Source organism: Corvus cornix, chromosome 2 (genome assembly GCF_000738735.6).
Source record: "Corvus cornix cornix isolate S_Up_H32 chromosome 2, ASM73873v5, whole genome shotgun sequence".
In the NCBI taxonomy this organism is placed as follows: domain Eukaryota; kingdom Metazoa; phylum Chordata; class Aves; order Passeriformes; family Corvidae; genus Corvus; species Corvus cornix.
This window is the reverse complement of record NC_046333.1, coordinates 151,777,223-151,804,523: the sequence shown is the minus strand read 5'-3', so window position 1 is coordinate 151,804,523 and position 27,301 is coordinate 151,777,223. Positions and strand designations below refer to the sequence as shown.

Sequence of the window (27,301 nt, the reverse complement as noted above, 5' to 3'; positions counted from 1 at the left end):
TGTTTTTCTTTCCTGACAGGAAACCTTTTCAGCTCTCATTTTCTCTAGCTCTGCACAAACCACATTATTCTTTCCACCAGCTCCCTTTAAGCAGAACTGGAGCACACAGCTCCTGCTCCCTTAGCTGGAATAGTTTAATGCCAACCATTTTGTGGGCTTTTTTAAGGTTTATTTCCAGTAACACGTGAATGAGAATTTAAGGGTTTCTGTCACCTTTTACAGCTCTGATTTGCTTGCTCTGTAGTTAAAAGCAGCTGCAAGGTGAAAGCCTGGTATTTCCCCACGGCAGGTTCTCAGGGATGGTGAAATAGTAACGAGGCACTGGATGGGCACTGAGAGATTTGCATCCTTGGCAGCCTTGGCTGTGTACTCCAGTGCTGAAGCATCCATCTCCTTGAATTTGTCCTGCAACCAGACACATTTTAACATGTCAGCATTTTGCTTCCTGATCCTTAATCCAAGATGAAAGCCAAATGCCAGTAATTCTGCCTGTTCCCAAAATACCACAAGATTTGCCACATTGGTGCAAATGGATGACTTGCCAGGTCTGCTATCTAATCTCTCTTAGTCTCTTAGCTGGCCAGTGTTTTATGTGTCTCATTTTCACATTATCCTGAGTGCTTCCCAGAATAATTCCACATATTCATGAAGCTGCTCTTCTCTCTCCTTCCTCCCTCCTCACTACAGGAATTGCCAAATGTGAGTCAGGGAGCCCTGTCTTGCTAGAGAAAGGCAGTGGCTGCTCAGACCAGAAGAGATGTGGCCTCTTTCACAGAACCCTCTTGTAGCTGAGCAAAGTTACTGCAGCTTAAAGTGCAAAGTGAACCCGTGGATGGAGAACAACCAATGGTATTTTCTTGGTCATTCAGTCACTTAAATTTAGATCATAGATTGCTGGAAATTTTAACCTTTTTGTCAAGGCAACAAAATAAAGTCATAGCTCTTCTCTGCACCTTGAGCCTCACTCTTCTGCATTTCAGTCCTCAGAAAAAGATGACTCCAGATAAATTTCTTTAGTTTGTTATTGCAGTGTTGTGAAGGAACTCCCAAATGACAAGGATTTTTTTTGAGAAGTAGAATCATAGCATTATTAAGGTTCCAAAAGACCTCTAAGGTCATTGAGTTCAACTGTCCCCCTACCACCACCACCAAGTTCACCACTAAACCAACTCCTCACGTGCATACTCACACATTTTTTGAACACCTCCAGGGATGGTGACTCCACCACTTCCCGAGGCAGCCTGTTCCAATGCTTTACAACTCTTTCTGTGAAAGAAATTCTCTTAATATCAACTCTAAATCTTCCCTGGCACAACTTGAGACCATTTCCTCTTCTCCTGTCATTTGTTACCTGGGAGAAGAGACTGACACCCACCTCACTGTAACTTCCCTTTCGGGTAGGCGTAGACAGCAATAAGGCCACCCTCAGCCTCCTTTTTCTCCAGGCTAAACAGGATGACAATGCTTCTACAAGAAAAGTAATACTAAGAGAAAATGAGTACACATTTTTTTGGAGGAAGCATCTTCTGTGATTTGTGACCTTGAGAAGAAGCAAGACCTTATTATTGAGTGGGTTTGATTCTTTCTCTCTTCTTACTTGCTGTAGTACAGGCATGAAGTTTGTGCTTTAGGTAGCTCCTGGGGTTTCCTGTCAGAACTTTCTGGGTGAACTTGTTAGAACCCAAATTTTAAACTTCACACAACCTCGAAAAATGCATTCAGGGCTTATATCAAGTGTATCACTCAAAAAAAAAAATGTTGCTGGAGGTTGAAAGGAACTTTTACTTGGATTAAACACTGTCATGTTAAAGAACTATGCAATGACTTTTCAATCAAACCCAACTCTGCCACGCACAGCGGGCTATGAGAGAAGAAATGAGGTCAACTCACTCATAAATAGATTTTCCCCTTGTTTTAATGTGATAAGACAATGCTGCTGAGATTCACTCTTCACTTGCCATTTAATCAGAGCTGAGTTTGCAATGTCATTACCCGATGTTTCACATATTCAACATCAGGTAATTTAAAAATCTTTACGCAGATGGTCCTGCTACTTCTATAACAGCATTTGTTTTTAACAGGTTGGGCAAATTACTCTAATTCATTACGTGTCACCTCCCAGGCGCTGGGCATTCCACCTTTGTGAAATGAATTTTCTCATGATCCCCAAAGTTCAGCTAGCAATATTCACTTCTGAAATGTGATATGAGCTATTATATCTCTTGCCATTATTATGCCATCCTCTGCAGCTTTGCCTCCCAGGTGCAAACTCTGAACTGCTGCAGACCTTTTTTTACAGGTTTATATGAGTACCAGTTGCACGTTTCTTAAAAACTTTGCCATGCCCTGTTCACTGCTAAGACAAATCTTTAGGGTTCTGACAGAAATGCATGGGGCAAATTCCTACTGGGCACATGACTAACTTCAAGCACGAAGATGGAAAAGATTTGGGATTTATTTTAATGTAGTGAATCCCAAGGAGGTGACTTAGATAGACCACACCTTCTTTGGACCCCCAAACAGTGCCTGGACTATGGGCTTGGGATTTGTTGCTGGGGTTTTTTTTGTCTTGTTTTGTTCCCAGTGTTATCTAATTCCTTGATTTAGTTGTGCTTTAGGATTAACCCATACTCTCCACAAAACCCACCTGTGCTCTTGTGATGGTCCCTAAAAGATACCCATGCACTTACACTAATATCTTTATCTAAAACTCCTATTTTAAGAATGATCTGCAGCTGCCAAATTTGAAGAACTTGATATCAGGGCCAAAAATCTTCTATACTTCCAAAGGACCTGGATTTCTACTGAGGCATCTTTCTAAACAGAAAAAAGAAATTATTTCAGTGAAGTTGAAACAAAGGTGGCTGCTGGGAACCATTGATGCCATTTAGAGAATGCACAGGGGAAATAAATGTGTAAGTGAATATTAAGCAATATTGCACGGGGTATATCATCATCCTGCCATCTCATTTTTTTTCTGACACAAGACTCTTGGGTTATTAGGTCTGTCCTATTTTAAGAAGCTGCTGTTAAAACTCCAGTATAAGCAGAAATGACCAGTGTGGCTGAATAAAAACAGCCGCTTTCCTGCTGTGGGCAGTTGTGCACTAAAGAAATCCTGTAATGAAAAGTGGACATCATTTGCTTCCCTAGAAAATTAGTGGGAAGGATTCTTTAAAAAGACGAACTTTAGTTGATGAAACAGTCTTTACTGAAGGCAAAATCTCATCATCATGTACTACACTTGAAAAAAGGTCCAGCTAAAGGCCTGGAAGGTTTACAATGTCAGTAATATAATTCTCAGATTAATCTGCTATCTGATTAACTTCAGCTTGAAAGAGACAGGAAACACCACAGGTTTTCTTAGTATTGTGACCTTTTTCTTCCTTTCCATGTCTTTTTTTTTCTTTTCTATCCTGAAAATGCATCACTAAAATTTATGTATATAATAAAGCCATTATATCAGGCCCCTGTTGAAACCTTTATCAAAGTGATCAGAAAGGGTTTTCAGAGGCCATTTCCCACCAGCACAGATGGAAGAGATTAATTTCGAATGAGTTAAGCTGTGAATTGCACCCCAGCTGCAGAGAAAGGTTATCTGACTTAGGGTAAATTCGATGTCGATATCCAAAGCTGGTGATCTGTTGAATCCTGAACAGAGAACCAAAGCATATTTACCATATTGTCAGGAAAAGAAAATCAGAATATTACCAACTACAAGGGACTAGAGCCAGAAAAATGTAAACAACCAGAGATTTCCTACTTTCCTTTTAATACTCTCTTAGGGGGTTCAGAAATAGAAAATTTAGATCCTCATGTTACAAGATGCTCCCTCCACCATCAGCCTCACAGATTAATTTAGGTTCTACATTCTTATCATGAATGAGATGGTGTCACAGGATTTCAGCTCTGTGATATTTGGAAGCTACTTTGCAATTTACATCTGAAACTCTATAGAATATGCAACAGTTTCAGACGAAAGTAGATAAATAAAGTATATTGTGACATGGGTTTAATTAGTGTAAATTTGCATATGGGAAAGTTTCAGTTTGAAAATATCAAAAGTGAGTAGTGCCTTGGAAAGGGGTCCATTAGAACACTGAAAAAAATCAAAATAAAAGAAAATAAAAATGAAATAAACAAAAAAATAAAAGGCAAAATTGACTCAAGGACTTTAAATTTCCTTTCTGTTGGCTGCAACTCAGGATACCTGTGCTGAGGGTCCAGCTCTGGCACGTGCTCACTCCGTGCCTGAGTTTGACATGTTGAGGAAGAGCCTTTAAATAACTCGGACAAGCTGTTTTCATGTCCATGTTTTCAGTGCTCACCACCAAAATGCATCTGTTCATTCTGTCCTATATTTTCCATCCTTTGGACAATCAATCATTCTTTCCTTAACAGTGTGGGTTTGCAGACTATGACTTTGCAGAGCAGCTGCAAGAGCTTTCATATGGGCCTGGTGCAAGGCTGGATAAAGTCAGTGAGAGTGTTTACGTGGACTTTAATGAGCTTTGGATCATCTCTCCTCTTTCACAGATGCAGAATTCCACTTGATAATTTCGTGAGCCACCTCTGATCATATCAGTCAGCTTCTAATGAATGTCATTGTTTCACACTTTCAGAGAACCATTTAACTGGCCAAAACCCTCTGCATATATAATGGTCATCTACTATTAATAATGCACTATGATTTATCTGGATGAGCCTTCTCCAACAGAGAAGTTCATTGAGATTCATATCTATGAGAAATTCTTAAATCCATACAAATTTGCAAAAGTCGAAGGTTGCGTTATCACAGCTTATTTACACAGTGTGATATGTGTCCTCATATTTGCCTAGACAGAGATCTCACTTGATTTGAAATAACAGCAGGTAGAGACAAATTAGTTTATTACTCTGGATAATTTATCGTCCCATGAGAACACCTCTTTAATTCACAGGCAGAACAGCCCAGACTAAATAAATGAGCAGAGTCTACACTGTAAACCTCAAAGAAGGGAGAGATGCTTCTCTGAAGCCAAGGAGGGCTGGAGGATGGATCCATAGCTCAGGTTTCTGTGGCAGCTTAGAGCTACCATGTGGCCGGAGCAGCTCTTTACAGTCTGTTTTTACAGTTCTTAGTAAAGAGATCTGTCAGCTTGCACAGAAACGTAATTTTAGCACCCTGATAGCAGCAGGGTCCTTTTTTTATTTGCCCTCTCTCTTTATGCATGAAGAAAAAAAAAAATCAAGATAAATAAATTTGTTTCCTTTGAATGACTATGAAAGTAACAGAAATAACTCACAGAAAAATGCACAGACAAAGCCTCAAGTCAGACAGGTTTCTACTGGTAAAGTTCCCCAGATATTAATAAAACCCCTAAGATATGTTCTAACATAATTTTAATTTCTTTCTTTCTAAAGATTGTTATTTATTTCTCTGTTTGTATAGCAACCAAGACAAGACTGTATAGTTTGTAAGTAGATCTGCTAAACTCAGTGTAATTGTTACTACAGCAAAAAGTAAAAAACCATCTTTAATCGTAACCTAGAGTATGACAGAACTCAAGTTCTTTCTCAGTAACTCATAATAACTCATCTACCCTCAAGTAAACCTGAAACATATATGAAGTCTGTTGGGTTGTTGGCCCAGAATATCTTTTAGCCAGCTTGTGTTCTGGAGAATCTCTCTTGTTGCACTCCAAGTCTGTAGAATACCTATTTCTAATTCAAATGGCTTTTTTAACGTTAAATATTTTCCCTGCCTGCAAATCAAAATTCAGAATCCCCAGTAGCTGCAGGGCCTGCTAAGAGCAATGACCTGGGCTGGTAGTAGGGTTTGATTTCATGTCCAACCCCTGGTACCCTTCATCCCAGTCCGTGGAGGAGAATCCTATCCAAGGTCCACAAGATCTGTGTTCTTCCTGTCCTGTACACTGGCACGTGTGTGCCTACACAGGAGCTCCTTGACACATGAGGAGAGGCTGAGAGAGCTGGGACTGCAGCCTGGGGAAGGAAAGGCTCAGGAGGACCTTTCCCATCTATAAATACCTGAGGCAGGGGGATAAAGAAGGTAGAACAAGGCTCTTCTCAGTGATTTCTACTGACAGGTCAAAAGACGATGGGCACAACCTGAAATATATGAAAATTTGTTTAAACATAAGCTTTTTTTTTTTTTTTTTTTTTTAATAGAAGAGTGGTCAAAGAGGAAAACAGGATGCTGAGAATTATGGAGCCTAAAGCCTTGGAGCTATTCAAATTCCAGCTTTTCACAGTCCTGATCACCCTGCTTCATCTCCAGAATCACCATTCTGTGATTCTGTGACTTTTATGGCCATGAATGTTGGTGATTGGCACCTGTAGAAATATCATAGAATTGTATAAGGCCATAAAATGGTTTGGGTTGGAAGGGGCTTTCAAGGGTCACCTTAAAGCCTTGCCTCTTTTAAAAGTTCTGTGAAATATTAAATGAAGAGAAAAGCGAGAATAGTTCCCAAGTGGAAGGAAAGGTTAAATGATTAGTGGTGTCCATCCCCTTTCCAGAGCTTTTCCACTTATGTGAGTGACTTGAGCAACTCCTTTTGCGACATTAAAAGGACTTTGCCAGCTGAATTGGTGCAGCTAAATTTAGATGTCAGAATGAACCTTTCTGCATCTGAGAGTGTCGTCCTGAAGATCCCTTTGCAGTTAATACAAGTCAATACCAGCCAGTGAAATTTAGGTCAATAGGGAGTTGATTACTTTATTCAGATGATCCCCACCCTAAAAAATTTCAGCTGTATTGATTAGATCTGTAATTAATGTAATAGGAGCCTGAAGCCTGGGAGTCATTATACTCAGATGGAGGTACTTACACCTTGAATTAGCTGCGATGAATGTCATCTTCAGAAGAGTACCCTTCACATTAGAGTGTTTCTATTGCCTCTTTGAGGTGTTTATGTGAATACAAGGGAGAAACCCTCATCTATGCTTTGTATCTGCAGCACAGCACACAATGGACATCTGGTTTCAAAATATTATCTGAACAATCTTATTATGAGCAGTTTAAAAAATTAGCATAAATAGAAATATGTGTGTGTCTATATTTGGCTGCTTTGTGTCTGATCATGGACTATTTTAACACCTTGTTGGTTTGCAGTAAAGCATAATTAAAACAGTGTTTCTAAGGCTTTTACCTGTACTAAAAATATTATAAAAAAAGAAAAAAAAGTTGTTATCAGTTATATCTTCAGTAATAATAATAACAAACCAGTTTTTCATTCCTTTCCTCACCCTGGATAACAAATTTAACAAGATTTTCTTACACTGCATGTACACACAAACAATAATCACTAAGGAAGTAGAGGTAGAATAAACACAAACACTACAAAAGCCTGCTGATGTATTTCATCATGTAGGTGATGCTTCCTACAAACACACAGGGCTGTTTTGTGGGGTGGTGAGTGAAAAAATACAATCTGTGTAACCTCGGAAGTCTGTAGTGCTGATCCCGGAGGTGCTACCCTGCTGCTGACGTCTTTCTTAAGAAGTTTCTTTTACAGTAATTGGAGAGGAACAGGCTCTCTCATAAAAAGTTGCCTTTTTAAAATTCCATTAACTGTCTGTATGAATAGTGTAAACATTTTGTGGTTTAGATCTACATAGTTTTGATCTCTAATTAGAGATCTACAAGTTATAATGAGTTGTTCCTGGTCAGAGGAGTGTCTAAGGTTTTCATTGATTGGCAAAATGGGAAACATTAAAATTTCTTAGAAATATTCTGTGCTGCAAAGTGCACCAGTGTCACAGACTGTCTTCTATTATTTGTCTATTTTGCAGAAAAATGTATTTTTAAAACTAAATGCACTTTTCTCCAGGTATGAGAACTGCTGGCATTGAAGAGAACACAAAATCTACTCTTTTCCTTGCTACACCAACCTATGCTCTATTTTCTTGATGAATTTGTTTTGTCTGTACTCTCAGTCATAGAACCACAGAACCATGGAAACGTTTGGGTGGGAAGGGACCTTAAAGATCATCTTGTTCCAACCTCTCTGCCATGGGCAGGGAATCTTGCACTAAACCAGGTTACTCAGAGCCCCTTCCAACCTGGTTTTGAACAACTCCAGGGATGGGAGTCCACATCCTCTGTGGGTAACTGTCCCAGTCTCCTCATTCCTTCCACTTCCACAATTACCTTAGACTGGAATCAGTTAAAATAGACTTTCCTAAGCTTAATCTGCTTCGTTGTTGATTGTGCCTTTTTTTGGGGAGCAGCCACCCTTCCATCAGTGACAGCTTTGCATCAGAAATCCTTCAAGGATCCTGTGAATACTCACCAGCTGTTCTTGGTTTTGCAGAGCCTGTGATCACCCTGGGAAGTGGAATGGATTCTCAAGGCATTGCACATTCAGGCCCTACATCCATGTCTGCGCTACTGATCACGTCCTGTTAAACCTGCTATAACCAAGCACTAATTGTATGAAAGAAAAGCTAAGTTTTATACTGTGTGCTGCTATCATTGTGAATATTTTTGCCTATTTCCCCCCCTTCATTGTAGAAATGTTTTACCTTATGTTACAGATTTTAATTACGTCCCCTGTGTCTGGGGAATGCTATTTCTTTGCCTCCAGATTTGCCATACAATGTGCTGTAAGATAAGTAGCTGTTAATTCATCTCTATTGTTTGTGTTTTTAACGTGCTCCTGCTCTCCAATTCTGCTCATTTAAAACCATGAAAGTCAAGATGCTTTGTCTGGTTCTGTTTTTTTCTTTTTCTGTTACTGTTTTTGTACATTTAAAAATTAACTTAGCTCAGATTCCCCTTCTGTGCACTGCTGCTTTAGAATTTGCTCTGCTGGATCTGAGCTAAGCACTTCCACAATTACATGTGCCATTTACAACACATCGGTTAGATGCTTATTTGATCCCACTGTATGCACAGAACGCTACATTTATTCATGAGAAACACCACTGAAAGAGCAGGACAAATAAGCAAAACATACTATTACATTTTTTTAAGGCCTTTAAAAAGAACCAAGCAAGATATCTCATGAAAAATGCCAAATCTTACTTTAGATTTCATTTCATAGGTTTCAATCCAACCAGCATTTGTGATTTTGTTCCATTTTCATCCACAATGTTTTCTCCTGACAACATGATTGAAAGTGCCATTTAAATTCATCTTTAAATGTGTCATGTATTATAAATGCAGCTTTCCTCTAGTAAATAAAGCATTTCAAAAATGGCTTTAATTAAAATGCCATAGGAATTATTGAGGAGAATTTAACAAAATTATATATTTTTTACTCTTTGGGAAAAGCAAAGTCTTTTGACAAAAATATTTCTCACCAGGAAAAAAAAAAAAAAAAGAGAAAAAAAATGTTACCTCTATATGTTATGGGGTTTTGGGTACCATGAAGTTTTAGAAAAGAATAACAAATATTAAACTGGATTCTCACCTGCACTGATTTCAGTTACATGCTCCCTTTCCAAAGAGCTGACACAGTCTTTGGTCAGTAAAGGCTGAGCAAAGAAAATGCTCAGAGAAATCTTGTAGGTGCTTAAGCTCATTCAGGGCCAAAACTGTGAAACTTCTTGAATCAGCACAGTCAGATTTGCTGAAGAAACACAAGCCACAGTTTCTGGTGAGTTTTCTTTAGATCTACGCAATCTACCTAACTGAACTGGTATATGTTATATTAAATATTCATTAATTGCTTTTAAGTAAAGCTAATTAATAGAGTGATACTCTTCTTTTTCTCCAGCCAAGCTTCGTGCTGGCATGAAATTAGAAATTATGACACCTACAGCTTTACCTTACTGCAGAGAGTTTACTTCTGAAATAGAACTCCCCTCTTCTATCCACCACAAACTGCAGACAGCCTCCATCAGCACATTTGGAAAATCCTGCAGAGATGAAAAGAATTTTCATCTAGTTAGTGAGAGCTGAAATGAACCCAGGTCGTAGATGATTGCACGCAAATATTTTGAGAGCTTCGAGCTGCATTTGGACAAGGGATCCAGGACAAACAATACTTGCCCAGTAGCTAATCCCATTCATTAGGAGCTCAGTGATTACCTCATTAGTGTGATTGAGCTTTCCCTGGGCCAGCTCACACAGCAGATCATTTGGCACCGATGACCTAGGTAAAGAATTTCTCTGCTGAAACTACAGAGGTTGCCTGGCTTTGAGCAAGAAGGAAATCATGTGGCAACAAAGAGAGGCTGTTGTATATTATAGACTTGGTTATAATGGCAAATGTCATTAAAAAACCCCAAACAATTCATGAGGTCATTATAAAGCATTATATATTCCTGCTAAATCATAAAATTAGGAAATGGTTTGGTTTTGCAGGGACCTTCAAGGATTGTGTAGTCCAAGTCCCTGCCACAGGCAGGGACACCTTCCTCTAGACCAAATTGCTCCAAGCCCTGTCCCAACCTGGCTTTGAACACTTCCAGGGATGGGGCAGCCACAGCTTCTCTGGGCAACCTGTGCCAGGGCCTCCCCACCCTCACTGTAAACAATTTGTTCCTTCTGTCTAATCTAAATCTACCCTCTCTCAGTTTAAAAACATTGCCTCTTTTCCTGTCCCTACACGCCCTGGTAAAAAAAAAAAATCTGTCTTTCTTATAAGCTCCCTTCATATATTGAAATGGTGTAATAAGGTCTGGGCAGAACCTTCTCCTCTCCAGGCTGAGCAGTGGAACACCAGCAGAAGTGAGAATATGTGAGAGGAACAACTCTGCAGACAGCCAGGTCAGTGAAGAAGGAGGCACAGGAGCTGCTCCAGGTGCTGGAGCAGAGATTCATTCCCCTGCAGCCTGGGGCGCAGCCCATGGTGAGGCAGCTGAGCCCCTGCAACTCATGGAGGTCTGCAGGCTCCTGGCAGGACCTGTGGCCCTGTGGAGACAGGAGTCCACGCTGGAGCAGGTTTGATTGTCCCCATAAGCACCCTAGAAGCGATCAGCTTGTTCCTGAAGGACTGCCCCCCATGGAAGGGACCACACTGGAGCAGTTTGTGAAGAAATGCAGCCCATGCCAAGGACTCACATTGGAGAAGATCCTGGAGGACTGTCTCACATAGGAGGGACCCCACACTGGATCAGGGGAAGAGTGTGAGGAGTCCTTCCCCTGAGGAGAAAGGATTAGCAAAGATGTGTGATGAACTGACTGCAAGCCCCATTCTCTGTCCCTCTGCCCCACTGAGGAGGTAGAGGACTGAGGAGTGAAGTCAGACCCAGGGAGAAGAGAAGAGTGGGGGGATGGTGTTTTAAGATTTGGATTTATTTCTCATCATTTTACTCCGATTTCATTAGTAACAGATTAAACTAATTTCCCCAAGTGGAGTGTTTTGCCCATGACAGTAACTGCTGAGTGCTGTCACCTGCTGGGGTGCAGGACCTTGCCCTTGGCCTTGTTTAGCTTCACGCACTTCACATTTCCCACACCTGTCAAAGTCCCCCTGCCCAGCATCCTTTCCTTTTGGTGCATCAGCATCACCACTCAGCTCTGTGTCATCCACAAGCCTGCAGAAAGGTGCACTCAGTCCTGTTGTCTGTGCCATTTATAATGATATTAAATCATGCTGGCTCCAATATGGACACAACTTGTTACCAATCTCCATTTGGACAATGAGCCACTGACTGCAAGCTTTGTTGCAACTGCAACTGAAGACTCGTTTTCTATTTCTTTAGTCACTTCATGGGTGTATTTTCCTTTGCTCTCCTCATGTAAAATATATGTAACAATGCCATTAAGCAGCTTTTTTTGTTACTGATGCTTTGGAAGAAAATACAGGCACAGTTTCTTCTTCTTTACAATATCTCTGGCAGAGACACGGAGCTCAAAGATTTCCAACAGCAGGCAGTTCAATTTGGCAGATCCTGCAAACCACTGTGGTGTAGAGGGTTAATTGGTAACAAATAGGTGAGAATAGGATATGACAAGGGAAAATTCTAATAAAACCTCTTTGCAAAGGCATTATGAGGAGCGAGAGCACGCTGGCAACAGAGGAAGAGAAGTTAAAAAGATCCTGACAAAATCAATTAAAAAGAGGCACATCAGAGGCGTAGTGAGCTAAGTACCCAGTTCAATTATTAAGTTGTCAGGTCCTCTTAGTCTGGAGTGGAATAGGAAACAGTTTTTTCTCTGGTGCCTTAAGGACAAATGTGAACATGAGAAAACAAACCTGTTTGGATGTCTCATGCTGCTGCTGACAAGCCACGCAGGAGCCAGGGAAATTTCTCAGATCTGAGATCTTTAAAAATTACTGTTCCCCAAAGCTGGGTCCACAAAAGCAAATAGATGTCAAAGCTGATAGTGTTGCACATACCATCAACTCTTCAACAATTGCTTGACTTTTTCTCCCCTTTTATGACATACTGGATATACAATTCCAGGAGCTGGACTCTGATGATCCTTGTAGGTCCCTTCCAACTCAGGATATTCTATGGTTCTATGAAATCTCCTGTGCTGGAAAAACAGCTGCTTGAACTAAGCAGGAGAGAGCCTTGAGAAGCCTTCTCTGCCTTCATCAGCACAAGGTAGGACATGAGGACAATTCTACTGCCTTAGCACAATGCTCTAAATCACTTGGTATTCTGTCTCCAGCACTGGCCATAAACAAGTAAATAGGAGACAGAAAAGTACCTTTGATCTTTTCTCCCTAATAATCACACAGTCTTCAATTCTAATTTTTCCATTGAGGGGATTTCCTGGTCATGGTGTGGTTTGAAAACAAGTTTCAAGGCTCTACTACCAACAGAAAAAAAAAAAAAAAAGAAACCCCAAAATCCCAGGGTTTGTTTTTGTTGTTTATTTTTTCTCATTGAATTTGGCTCCTACTACTATAATTTCATATCCATTTTTTCCTTCCATCGAGGAAAGTGGTTGACAATCTATCTCAATACACCCTTTCCACCTCATCGTAAATTCATAGCCTGCTAAACACAGGATATAAACCTCAAAGAGAGATTTAGATTAGATATTAGGAAGAAATTATTTATTATAAGGATGGTGAGGCACTGGTATAGGTTTCCCAGGGAAGCTGTGGCTGCCCCATCCCTGGAAGTCTCCAATGCCAAGTTGGAGTAACCTGGTCTGGTGGAAGATGTGCCTTCCCATGGCAGGGGGTTGGAACGAGATGACCTTGAAGGTCCCTTCCAGCCCAAACCACTCTCTGATTCTATGATATGCCTGACTTTTAGACAGCCCCACCCGTCTGAAAGGAGTTCATCCTTCATCCTAAGCTGGTTTGTGCTAGCAGGGGACCTGTTACCTCCTGTGCATGGTGCATTTTGATCCAAAGCCATCTGAAGTTATTGGACATGTCAGGTGTTTTATTTTGCTGTTTCACCTATTTTGATCATTTCTTAGGCAAAAACCAGAGAAAGCCACAAAACTGAATTGCAGTGATTGACACATTTCCACTCTTTAGCATTTCACGCTTCTAAGAGCGGATGGAGTGAAAGAGAAGAATGATGGAGCAGGTCAACAGATCACTCTCTAACAACTTATTAATCTACAGCTCTGTCAGTCCAAGGGGACTTGAAACACTGAAAGTGGCTGCAACTCATTCATTTAGTTTAAGTGCGTTAACCCACATAATGAGGTGCAGTCTCTTCCAAGGCAGCAGCCCAGGGCATATTAATGATCCCTCACGTGGAATCTGGGCTGTGCTTCTCATGTGCTTTCTCATTACAGGCTTCCACACTGTGGAACTGAGTTAACTAACTACTTAGACCACAAAGAAATATGGTTATAATTGGTCTGGGGCAGCTTAGTAATATGTAATAAGGAAGTTTAATTGGCTTCTCCTTCGTTTTACTGGCTCTAGAATTTATCATCTGCTTTGGACATTGGACCAACTCCACCTCACCTTGCTGTGGAAAGCAGATGAATGAAAATATGATGATGATGATTAGTAATTTGGTTGTTGATTATACAGAGCAATGGCAGAAATTGCTGAGTTTCACAATAACAGACAGGGATTCTTGATTCTTGGATGCTGTCAGTAACTGGAATATCAGGTTTAAGAGTATCAGACAACATTTAGAAAATAAGATAGGTCGTTGCTGCTTTGCAACCTTTGTTTCAGTGGAATGGAGTTATGACCAATGCCAAAATCTTTAACCATTATAGCTAGAAACTAGAGACATATGTAGAAATTAAATTAGAACCTACCACCAAGGTGAACAACCTTTTTGGTTTATATAAAGAGAGCAAGGAAGCTCATGTGGTGACATTTTAGGAAAATAAGCAGGAAAATGAATATTTAAAAGCTTAATTCTATTAATTCCAATACAATTATCTTCCTTCCTTCCTTCCTTCCTTCCTTCCTTCCTTCCTTCCTTCCTTCCTTCCTTCCTTCCTTCCTTCCTTCCTTCCTTCGAATTCCTTCCTTCCTTCCTTCCTTCCTTCCTTCCAAATTCCTTCCTTCCTTCCTTCCGAATTCCTCCTTCCTTCCTTCCTTCCTTTCCTTCCGAATTCCTTTCCTTCCTTCCTTCCGAATTCCTTCCTTCCGAATTCCTTCCGAATTCCTTCTTTCCTTCCGAATTCCTTCCTTCCGAATTCCTTCCTTCCGAATTCCTTCCTTCCTTCCTTCCGAATTCCTTCCTTAATTCCTTCCTTCCGAATTCCTTCCTTCCTTCCGAATTCCTTCCAAATTCCTTCCTTCCTTCCCTCCTTCCCTCCCTCCCTCTCTCCCTTCCTTCCTTCTTTCTTTCCTCTCTCTTAAGACTATCATCCCTAGTCCTATCTCTCCAGCTCTCTTGGATCCCCTTTAGATATTGGAAGAAGCTCTAAGGTCTCATTCCAACAGGTCCTGTTTTTCTGTGTTGGGGGCCTGAGATTTGGCCATGGTAGTGCAGGAGGTGTCTCACAAGAGCAGAGTAGAATTTGCTGAAAAGAGACCCCAGGAGTGATTACTGCAACCCTCTGTGTAACTGTGGCACTAACTTTGTGGTATCCAGTTTGCTGCCACACTAGATAAAGAAAGAAAACAAAGTTGAAAAGGACTCCATAGAGAATGTTGACACACCAGAACAGCTCCTGGAATTCCTGGCCACCAGGCAGTTAGCAAAAGGCAGAAGTTTGGGATGAGCGGCAGTGCTGACAGCAGCAGGTAGGAAAACATCAGACAGGTCTGGGACGTCCTTTGCCTTTTGTTTCCTGGCTTTATGATTCCACTGGGGTGTCTCTGACATGCTCAGCAGCAATTCTAAGTGCTGGAAAGCCTGTGCCAGGATCCTCCAGTCCTGCACAGTCTGAGCACAGACTCAGCAATTCTTCAATATACAGGATGGGTTTGGAGCTTGTTTTCTTTACAGGTAAGTTGGATTCACTGCTGAGCCCAGATTTACCTTATCTTACTTCAAGCATTAAAAAATGAGCACAGCCACTTTCAGCTCCTATTACAGTCAGTGGAAAAAGATCTTGGGATAGACTGTACTACCCTCTGGAGATTCTTATGTTTCCCAAGGGCTGCTGTGTTCAAAATTTAGAGCCTCAGTTAGGTGGGGTGAGCCTAGACTGATTTTCCCTTCACAAAGCTCCAATATAAAAAGACTCCCTGGGGGGCTATGAAGTTCCATCAGGGCTGCTTCTTCCCACTTTTCCAAATCCCATATTGATCTTTCCTATGCTTTTAAGTGTTACTAACCTTCTGAGCCTGCATCTTCATTTGACATAAGACCAAATAAAATACTCCACAAAGGTAGGCAGGCAAGGTGGAAGAAGTCAACCTTTATAAATGCCCTGAAATATTTAAGGTCCCCAAAGGAGAAAATGCAAGCATAGTGCAAAGACTGAAAAAAAGTCACTCTCCCTTCCTTAAAGTCATTAGATGACTCATCAATGGCTTTATATATTACTAAAATCAGAAAACTTTGTTGTGAAGAACTTCACTGTAGATGACACCTGAGAAATTATATCCATGGGTTCTGGTCACAAAACTCTGGTACTGGACAGTGTGAAAGGAATTACTGGGATAACTCAGAGATGGCAGATACATGCATGGGGAGCAAATTGAACACCAGCTTAAGAGAAGTCAGATTATATGAATGTATAGTAAAAACAAAACATCTATTCATGTTTGAGCCAAGATAGGAGTGGAAACTCTCACAATTCTTCAGTTTATGTGTTTTGTTCCTCCAAGTCAGGTGGATTCCTGGTATGACCAATTCCATGTTGGATCTGTATCAGCAGAAATCAGTTTCTGATCTTTGATCTTACTGAGAAATGGCATCAAATTTTCTGTGCTTTAAAACATAAACAGGATCTATTATGTTATCCTGGCAGTCAGCCACCCCTCTTCCATGATCAACAGCATGCATGAAGTGTCTGTGGGCTAAAAATTGTCAATATTTCTCTTGTATAAGAAGCTGAAGAACAACCAGGACAGGAAGGATTACTTCGCTTTTGTCAGGTTCTTATATGAGGTGAATAATTCTACCTTTCTCCAGCTACTCAGTTCATCAAGGTTCGCCCTCTCCTACAGGGCACTGGTGGTTTCCAAAGACTAAAGGACGACAGACAAGCACTAAAAAGACAAATGATACCACATGTCACCACAGTATGTTTTTATTCTTCACAATTGGTTAATCACTGGCTATACATGAGCTTGATTTTTCCTGATTTACTGCTGAGTGTGCATGGGGTTTTTGCTTCCTTTTTCCTGGTGTGGGGACATGGAAGTTTGTAATTGAATCAGAAAGCTCGTTGTTCTGTCAGCTGTGGCAAAAAAAAATATCTGTGAGGTGGCCCCAAAAGGCAGAACACTTGCCTGGTACCTCTGGGATCCTCACTCTCATTTCCAGCCCTTAAGGCATCATATGCCTGGTGGAATTCCAGGGGAAGGATGTGGAGATGATGCCAGGCCTCCAAGAAATACAGGTTAAAAAAACCAGAGGGAGGATAAAGGGAGGTGTTGAGGTGGGAAGACAATCCAGTGAGGTCTGGAGTGGTGAGGAAGTTTGGAAAGCTTCAAAAAGTCACTTTTTCCTCTTCCACTGCTCTGTCCACCACACTGAAACCTTTTCCCTCTCTGCAGTCTCCCATGGATTTCTCCCAAACTGGTGATAGTATAAAGAGTAATTTGATCTGTGCAAGCAAGAACACAGATGCTTGTTTTGGAGCAGAGATTTCTCCTTACATGTGGCCAAGAGAGGCAATCCTGGCACTGTCTTCTGAGCTCATTAATTCCCTACTTGATCAGGAATAAAGGCTTGCTGCTGGTTTGTGCATTGTTTGGTTTGGACTCAGACTATGTTGATAGTAAAGGATTTAAGGATTGTATTTAATTTCCCAGTAAAACATTTTGCAGCTAAAGGGACAAAATATTATAGAGAAGTACTGAGAAATACACTACTCTCCTGCTCTCAGCAGTCCCTCCTACATATTATTAAACATAGCTTTTCACAAAAAAGGTGATATTTTCACATTTTTGCCCTGTACACTAAGCTGTGGCATTATAAGATGTAGTTTGCCTCCCAGGACCCAAAGCCCCTGCAGTTCATATTATTGCTCCTCTCGGTTTTAGCAGTCTTGGATTCATATCTTGATTTGTTGCTCACTTGACCACACCCCCTTTCCGTACTTCGTGCCACATGGAAACTTCCACATTCTTCTCCAGAAAATTACTTCTGTCTCTGCAAAACCCCTTGAGATATGGCAAGCACTAAAAGCAAGAACTGGAGCTAAGAATAGAAAAGCAAGATGGTAATCATGACAATAAAATCTCCCAGATCACCAGTCAGAGCAAACATTTCCATACGCCTTTGGAGAGTTAATGTTCCCCAACCACAACTCAATTATCAGTTACATGGAGGCAGGAGGTTGGGAGTGGGAGAACGGCCTCTTGCTGGTTTCTATCACAGCCAATAAGTGTAATATAAAAGCATAGAAGCCAGCGGAACTGGCTGGAACATGTCAGAAGGTCCAAAGGGATGATTGCAGGTGAGATAAAACCCCTGGAGTGGAACAGGAGAGCAGAAGAAAGAGAGAGAATTTGGAGGGTAAGCAACAAAAGTCTCAGCAGTGTTGGTGAAAGCCTTTTAGTGTTTATTCCATGATCACACAACCACTGCTCATGTGTAATGAAGACCTAACTTATCTTATGAACACCACTGCTGGTTTCACCTCACTGTTTTTGCATTATATGTAACCAAAGCTATGCTAAGAAAGTTTTGTAAAATAAAGTTTTTTAAAGAACACTTCTCTTTCCAGTCATTCTTCCCCCCCTTGATCTTAATGGACAATTATAAAATCCCTGACATCTACCACAAAAGTGAGCACAACTGTTAAAGCCCCTGCTGCCTAAAATCCCTTGACATCTGAGCTGTAGAGAGGGAAAATCTGGAAAGATGGATTTTATAAAGTTCAGATGGTAGAGGCAGAGCTCTACAGGATAAAATGACCCCAAGAGAGAAAGGATCAGAAATTTGTGGAGGGAACTATACGAGTGGGAAGTGAAATGCGATAGGAGGGCACTAAAAACACAGTTCACAAGAAAAACATCATGTGTGCCACTGTGAAAATGTGTCTCTTCTCCTTTGCTTTCCCTTTTTAATCTGGTTGCTGGCACAGTCAATGCATTCAGTGAAAATCCAGTTGCAGGGTCCCAAAATGACACACCCCCTCCACTGTGTCGGGTTTGCTGTGACTTCCAGTTTCTGAGAATTTGGAAACTTTAAGACAGAGACTGTGCTCATTTTTTAATGCTTTTTCAGGGTCTGACAGGAGGTGTGCTACTACTCAGAAGGCTGTGTCCTCACCAATGCTAATCTGGATTTTTTAACTCTCCAAAAGTGGCTAATCCTATATGGTAAATTGTTTCAGAGGCTAAATTCCTTCTCTTAATAAAACACCCAAACAAACTCAACCCTACTGAAAGTTTCCGTGCTTCCACTTGCCAGAATTATACTAAATCTGTTGACAGTTTTCTTGTCATGCTCTTTCCCCAGAAGTGGAGCCCAGCTTTCCTGGGGGTGGCTGAAAACCTGCCTGCCCATGGGAAGCAGGGAATGAATTCCTTCTTTTGCTTTGCTGGTGTGTGCAGATTTTACCTGTTAAAATGTCTTTATCTCCAGCCATGAGTTTTCTCACTTTTACCCTTCTGATTCTCTTTCCCATCTCACCAGGGGTGAGTGAGCGAGTGGTTTTGTGGGGCTGAGTTCCCAGCTGGGGTTAAACCACAAGAGAATTGTGTCAGTAAAATCACGATGCTCTTTCAACGTAAAACCCATCTGTTATTTGGACACCAAGAAACTTGCTGTCAGACAGAAAATTACTTGTCTGGGTTAATTAAACTAAGTGTGATATACAGTCTTCATACAATATAATGATATTACATCACAGAGTATGACAATACAGTCTGAAAGCTAAGGGAAAAAATAGCAATATTACTGGAAATTCTGTGAAATATTACCATAATTCTGTCTTTGAGATCCATTAGAATTTGTCTCTTTACATGTGCTTTTTTCTTCCCTGCTAAAATATTTCGTTGACATTAAAAAACATCTTTAGCCTTCAGAACCTTTGTATGTGACTGTCCAAAGGACACTTTAAGAGAAAGCTGTGAATTTTGTGATATGACCTTCCAGGTATTATTCCACCCATTAGGTAGTCCTTTAGTTCAAGAAATAGAAAAGAAAAAAATATGAAATAAGGAAAAAAGAGAAGAGGGGAAAAAAGTTCCTTTTTGAGCCTGGGAAAAGTAGTGATTTAAAAAACATATTTCTGCTTTTCTCTACCAGTGAGACCAAGCGGATTTACCTGCAAAGAACACAGCCTATGGGTTTCAGCTGCCTTTATATAAATTCTCTCTCAATAGAAACACCATATTTGTCCCATAGATCAAAATATCAACAACAGACAGTCATTTATCTTCAACCCTCCCAGGACTGGGATGGTTATTGTTTTTCTCATTAAGAAAGTTGCTAAATCCCAGGGGAGTCTGGGGTTTACAGTTTCCACTGATACTCATTTGTCATATTTCTATTGCTGGTTAGAGGCACATAAATTTAGGTAAAGAATAATAATTGCTGCCTGAGGTCAGTCTCATGTCTCCCTTAAGAAAACTGGAGGTTTATGAAGAAAAAAAAGGCGCCCTTTAGGGATAAAAAATATGAAGACCAAGATTATTTTTAAAACCTGGGCACTCCAAAAGTGTTGGATTATTGTTTGAATCTAAAAGGGTGGAATTGTCATTCTGGACTTGACATCTTCTACATCATCTGGGCCAAGGAGAGAACACCTGAGTCTGCAGAGTCATGGAAAACTGCCATGGAAAAACAAAAACTGTCCCATTCACATAAAGGAGATGTTCAGTGACTACTGATGCATCAATATGTTGGTGTAATTTCGATGTTTTGAACTCTTCGCAGCTGATTAAAAAAAGAAAGAAGAATAAAGCTGCACTTTTCATGAAGTCTGAATGGCTGTCACAGAAAGAACAGGGTAAGGTCAAACTGTCATGAAGACGATTGTGACAACAGGTGCAAAAGCAACAGAGGAAGCTCCAAAATGAGAGACCCCGGAATGACTCCTCAGGGATACTGTGCAATATTTCAGGTAACAGCCCCAAGGTAACCGGGGTAGGTGTGGAGTCTCAAAGTCTGGTGGTTTTAATCTCAGCATTCATTGGTATTTTCAAAATATGCCATGGGGGCAAAGAGATGAACACTGAGACAACAGATCACAACTTTAATAAACCTTAAGATAGGGCCCAGAGAAGCTGTGGCTGTTCCATGCCTGGAAGTGTTCAAGGCAAGGTTGGATGAAGCTCTGAGCAATCTGGTCTAGTGGAAGGTGACCCTGCCCATGGCAGGGGTTGGAATGAGGTGATCTTTACAGTCCCTTCCAACCCAAACCATTCTATGATTATATATTTTTTTAATTCTGCATGGATCTCTCACCAGGACAACTGGAGTGACTCCCCACCAGCAGTTTATGGAGCAAAGTCTAAACCACTGATTAACGCAACCGGAGGCTTGTAACCACAAGCCCCGGCGTGCCCTCGGGCAGAGGGGATGCAGTGTTGGCTTCCACAATGTCCTCGTTGGACGGCTCAGTGGAATCGGGGTCGGATGGGTGCGTGCGCTGGCTCCTCCTCAGAGGAAACACATTGTCGGGCAGCCGGTGGATTAGGCTCTCGTTAGCCCGGAGGCAAAGAAGGCAGGAGGGGCTTCTGGTGTGAGTTCCAACAGGTTTATTTGCAGGAGGGTCCAGGGACCAGCAAAGCCTCGAGGAGACATGGGCTAGCCCCTTTATGGGGGGCTGGAGCAAGGCAGGGAAAGAGAAAACAACCAATGGGGTACAAGCAGAGGGGAGGATACAATTTTTCAGAACAAATGGGGAAAACAGGGAGGCAGGAGCATAACAGGGAACCAATTAATAACTACAAAAGGGAGAACGCTCTGGAACAGGGGGAGGTAATTAAGGATTGGGAGCCACCCAGGGGGAGGTAACCTAGACCGCAGTGATCTCTGGTGACTGACATTTGATGGTTTCAGCCCGAGAGCAGGCTGACCCACCCCAACAACTGATAAGCCAAAACATGCAGCTCCTGCTGGCAGCTCGAAGGTATTTCTGTAAATTGTTAGTGCTTTACCTCTCCTGCCCCCATTCTTCAACGTACAGCAAAGTTCTTATTCTGATGAAGTGAATATCTGGTGAGGACCCTGCAGGGCACATCTGGAGCCTGCTGGTTTGCCCAGTGCCTTGGGGATGTTTTCACAGGTGTGTAGTTAAACAGAGCCTCTGGGGCTGTCACCCCAAAGAATTTTATCACTGTTGCATTAGATTGCAAGAAAAAACAAAAGAAGAGTTAATAAAGCCACAAACATTGTAATATTCTATGCAGTTTTCTGGTTTTTTTCTAGACAAGGGAGAACAAAAATCTTGTTGCTGGGCAAAGGTCATTTTTCCAAGTATCACATATGTTCACTGGTTAAGTATTTCATTACAGTGCAGATAAAAGCCCCAGATGTCTCCAGTGGTTAGTGATGCCATGTTTTATTTATTACGTTTTGTAACTTTATTCATCATAAAGGACACCTACATGTCCTTTTCTTAACCTCCAGTTGAGCTTCATTCTGAATGGCAATTCAATGCAATGAAAAAAACCCCAACCAATGAACCACACCAAACCAAAACCACATGTATCCTTAAAACAGTTGAAAATCTGCCACTAAATTATTTATTTCATTGGATTTCTACAAAGAAAATTGTGAATATGTGGATCTCTTATAGCAAAAGGTCTGAATGGCCTGATACACATCACCAGATATAAGGGGATCACTTATTGCACTGGTATTCCTAGGTTCCAACATTATCTCTAAAGAGATAAATAAAGAGATAATGTTTATCTTTTTCTGCTTGGATTCTTGGCCTTCATTTAGAAAAACTAAAATAACCCCAAATTTCTTTTTTTCAGAAAAAATTAGAATCCAAGCTTGGCCAGACTGAAGCTTCCAGCTGTCCTAAGGATGAAAAATTCAGCTTCAAAGGTAGAAGGACACTGACAACAAAAATATTTTATAAATGCTCAAAGATTATTTAAAGAAGTATTTAAAGAAGAATGACAAAAAACACTCAGGCCTGTAGGAAGTTTGATATTTTACTCTATTCCCAAAACTAATATCCATGTATCCATATCCTCCCATCCTCTCCACTTCCTTTGGACAAGGAGGCGGTGGCTTCAACAACCCTCAGGGCAGAGGAGCTATAAATATCTTCTTGGTGGCAAGGGTTGCTCCAAGTTGGAAATGTTCTCTGTATCCTCTCTGTGATACGCCAGTGTAAAAAAGAGATTAAATCTTGACTGATTTCCACTTTTTCTCACCAGGCAGACAGCTCCTGTCTCAGCTGGATGAAGTCAGGGTTCCCATCTGAGTCCAAACAAGACTCAAGAGAATCAGAAGCACTGGTAGGCAATGACTTGTTTGAAACTCAAACAGTAAAGCAAATCATAAGATGAAAAAGCCAAGCAATCATCACGTAATTTTCCCCCTCCGCTCTGTTCTGACATGGCAAATTAGGTTGTAAGAAACAGTTTTAAGAAAGCACAAGTTGTGTCAGGAAGGATGAGTATACCCACAATGGGATTGCAGAGTTTCACAGATGAGCTCTGTGTGCTTAGCAGCATAAAAATCAAAAGTCTTTTAAAAAGTAAAAATTCAGTAATAGTCTGGGCGATGTAATTAGTCAAAGATAATCAAATGATCTTCAAATATGCTGAAGATACCATGGAGAAAAAAAGAATAAACTGTTCTGTTTTCAACATAGGTAGAAAGCAATACATACACTTCCCAGCAGGGAATGTTCACGTTTTTTACATAAATGAAGCTTTGTGATAGAAGGAATAGAGAGGCTTTGGAAGAGATGGTCTCCCCTCAGTAGTGTAAGGGCAACTCTGTATTTGGGTGATTTCAAGAAAATTGATAAAAACCTGCCAGACATTTCAGGGACTGACCAAATGATCCTCTGGATCCTTGCAAAATTTATTCTCTTCCTTTGCAGTCCCTTGACGCTTACCAAAACCAGCCACGGCTCCTTGGGTTTCACAGTATCCCATAGTAAGTGAGAAAAGGCATTTCCTTCCTCTTGCTCCAGCTGTTACACTAAATGTGGCTCCAGGACTGATCCCCTGAGAAGGCTGGGACTGACAGATTTGTCAGAAAGATTATAATAGAGAGACAAAGAAGCAGAAAACAGAACTGAAAAGTGTGTGTAACAGAAACAAGTATTTATAGGGATTTCCAGGGTTGCTTTCAGCAGTTTAATGTCACATGGCGGGAAATTCACAGTTTAAGAAATAGTCCTGAGCAAGGCTTTCATCCTAGGAGCTTGAGGGAGGTTTCAGCAAGTCAATGGTGTTGTCTAAGAGAGATAGGAAGGAAGATTATTTAACTTCAACACATTTCCCAGAGAAGCTGTGGATGCCCCATCCCTGGAAGTGTTCAAGGCTGGTTGGATGGGGCTTGGAACAACCTGGTCTAGTGGAAGGTGTCCCTGCTGATAGTAGAGACCTTGAAACGAGATGATCTTTAAGGTCCCTTTCAACCCAGGCAATTCCATGATTCTGTAATTTTACGTTTTAATGAATCTCACTTCAATTCAACATTAATTTAAAATTGGTGGTGTCCACTGGGTGAGTTCGCCAAAGATACCTCTGCCACAGAAGTACTCCAACCCATATCTTTCCAACCAGCTGATGGAAATTATTAATGTTCAGTGGAACTCTTAGAGGGATCACCGAGATCTACTCCCACATCTCACTGTGTACCCCCAGGTTGCTCAGAGCTTTTGTGGTTTGGTTTTTTTTTTTACAATATCCAGTCTAAACCTCTCCTGAAGGGAAGAAGCAACTACTTAATCCAGTCACTGGCTAAACAAATATGTGTGCACAACCAGTATTTCTGGGTGAGCACAGGTCAAGGAACCCATGCTCAAGGAAAAAGACTGAAAAATTCCACTTCTTCACAAATATTCCCTTTCTTTCCCCAAACACTCCTACCATTATTAATGAAATCCTATTAACCTGCTTTGCCCCCTCTTTTCTACAGAGATTTCTGTAGTTATCTATCTCTCTCCATCACATAGACTGGAAACTTTGATAAATTGCTCAGACTAATTTGTACATCACTTGAGGCAGATGAGATAAATCATTTAAAAAGCATCTAGTGTCTCACAAAAAAAACTCACCAAACTTGTAAAGAGGGTAAATGCACTTTGAGCATCCTGGTCTAGTGGAAAGTGTCCCTGCCCATGGCAGTATGGTTGGTTCTTACCCAAACCATTCTATGATTCAAAGATCCATCTGTCAAAATTTCCATGGCTGGCTAAACTTGACAGTCTAAGGGTATGTTTGCAGCTTGAGGCTGTTGTTCAGTGTCTTTGCCCAAATTTTCTGTGTGAGCTTGGAGAAGTCATTGTCTGGTCACCCAGATCATGGACTCAGATATTATCTTTCCTTATCTTAACTGGCAAATTTTCTGTTGTAATGACCAAGCAGTGGGGTTGGAAGGTGTGGGAGTACACAGCACTGCCATGGGAATGAAATCAGTTCTGCTATTCCAAGAATCATTGTTTGAGCAAGAAGACACCTTTAAAGATTATCCAGTTCCAACCCCTTGCTGTGGGCAGGGACACCTTTCATTAGACCAGGTTGCTCCAAGCCCTGTCCAACCTGGCCTTGGACACTTCCAGGAATGGGGCAGCCACAGCTTCTCTGAGGAACCTGTACCAGTGTCTCACCACCCTGACAGTAAATATCTAATCTGAATCTACTCTCTTTCAATTAGAACCCATTTCCCCTTGTCCTGTTACCACATGCCCTTGTAAATAGTCTTGCCAGCCTGGATTGAATCAGACTGGATTCCCAGTTCTATTCCCATTTAATCAAATGCAAAGTCAACAAAATTTCTGCTGGGTTATGGAATCTACAGTCTAAAGAATATCTTTTACTGGAAGTACTTGTGATTTGGTGCAGCCCTCTTGGTTACCCACTGGCATTGATCGTGTGAGTGAGTATCTGCTGCTATCAGCAATGATTGGAAAAAACATGATCTGCAGAACTCCCTCCAGGACCAGCTCATTTGCTTTCTCATTTTTTGGCTCGACATTATGTATGAAGACTAACACATATTTAAAGGGTACAGTTCCCTGAATGAACCAAACAAAGCAGCAGCCTCTTATTTTGAATTTCCCTGGAGCTGGGGAGAAAAAGCGTTTGTCAGAACTAATAACGGGTGAATCCCAAAATGGGCTGTGAAGAGAAATTGTCTAATTCTAGTCATTTCCCCTGGTAGCCAGCTCTGCTTTTGCTGGGAGATTCTGCCTGGAAAAAATTGTATTCAATAACATATTTTGTCTATATGGACCTATTTCAATACAATTCCATTCTTGGAGACCCATCTGAAGAATTGCAGCCCAACATGTCAACCAAAAAAACACAGGCAAGTAAGCAAATATTAATTTTGGCTGTGATTTGTTCTCTATTTTACTTTAATTGGAGGAAATCCCCAAATCGATCAGTTAGGAAGCATTTGCTTGCAGTGGAGGCTGGAAGTTTTTCACAGAAAGGGCTTTAGTTACAAATAATAAATTATCACAATCGTAAAGAACTGAGTAGCAACATCAGGGAACAAGGAATTATGCAGCGAGTCTTCCCAAAGCAGATTTCTTCTTATCGCTGTGCAAGATGCATTAGCATCTTTAACATAATGTTAGGAAACAGTTTATTTCTTTTAGGGAGAAGACCTAATTCATCAGAGCAAACATCTGTCTTCCCCACATGATTTAGTTCTGTGGGTCATGATTTAGTTTATCTGGGTCTCCCTGGTGTAACACACTATTGAGGTAACATTTAATGACTTAGTTCCACCCTGCTAAGAGCTATTACTGCCTGTTCTGTATTCTCTGTCCCTTTCCTGAAAGGTACACACAGCCACTGCTGTTCAGGAAGTGCCTGTGCAGAATCCTTAGGGTTTAGACAGAAACTCTCTTTGGAACAGAGAAAATATCTCCTTAATTGCATAGCTGGGACTGCCTGGATGCTGCAGACATAATTAAGTCTCAGACCACAAGGCTGGCTGGACCTTTCCAAAACTGTGTTTACAGACTCACAGAATCGTGGTGTCACAGACTTGTTTAAGGTTGGAAAAGACTTTTAGGATCATGTACGCAACAGTTCCCACTAAAATATGTCCCAAAATGACACATTTTTAAAATGTTTTTTAAATCCATCCAAACATGGTGACTCCACCACTCCCCGATTCCCTCATCCACATCATTTGCAAAGATACCAAACAGGGCTGGCTCCAGTTCTGAACCCTAGAGAGCACCCCCAGTACCTGGTTCTATCTGGATTTAACTCCATTCCTGACCACTCTCCCAGCCTGGCCATTCAGCCTGGGTTTTACCCAATGAACAGAGCACCCACGCAAGCTCTGAGCAACCAGTTTATCCGTGGCAGTGTTGTGAAAAATGGTGTCAAAGGCTTGACTAAAGTCCACATAGACATCTCCAGCCTTTCCCTCATCCCTGAAGTGAGTCACCTTGTTACAGAATGGGATCAGGTTGGTCAAGCAGGACCTGCCTTTCCCTGCCCCGTGTCCCCTGGTCCCCTGGATGTTCTGCACAGGGCACAAGACAGCGTTCGAGGTGATTTGCTCCATAACGTGCCCCAACACTGAGGTCAGACTCACAGGCTGTAAAACAACACCTGTGAGGCAAAATATTCCACATTCGAGCATTTTGCCTTCAGGCTAGTGCCACAATTATGTGAAAACCATGCTGTATCCCAAAGGATGAATTTTTATTCACAGAGCAAACAAA

At 41.2% G+C, this 27,301-nt stretch overlaps 1 protein-coding gene across 5 annotated transcripts in view; it reads left to right on the top strand.

Moving 5' to 3' along the window:
- TSNARE1 (t-SNARE domain containing 1) overlaps positions 1-9,207 on the top strand; it is a 461,757-nt gene extending 452,550 nt beyond the window's left edge. For all 5 annotated transcript variants that reach the window (XM_039549499.1, XM_039549497.1, XM_039549498.1 and 2 more), the window contains exon 13: positions 8,319-9,207. The gene's annotated coding sequence lies outside the window, so the exon portion shown is untranslated. The remainder of the gene's footprint in view (positions 1-8,318) is intronic.
- The last annotated feature ends 18,094 nt before the right edge of the window (positions 9,208-27,301 follow it).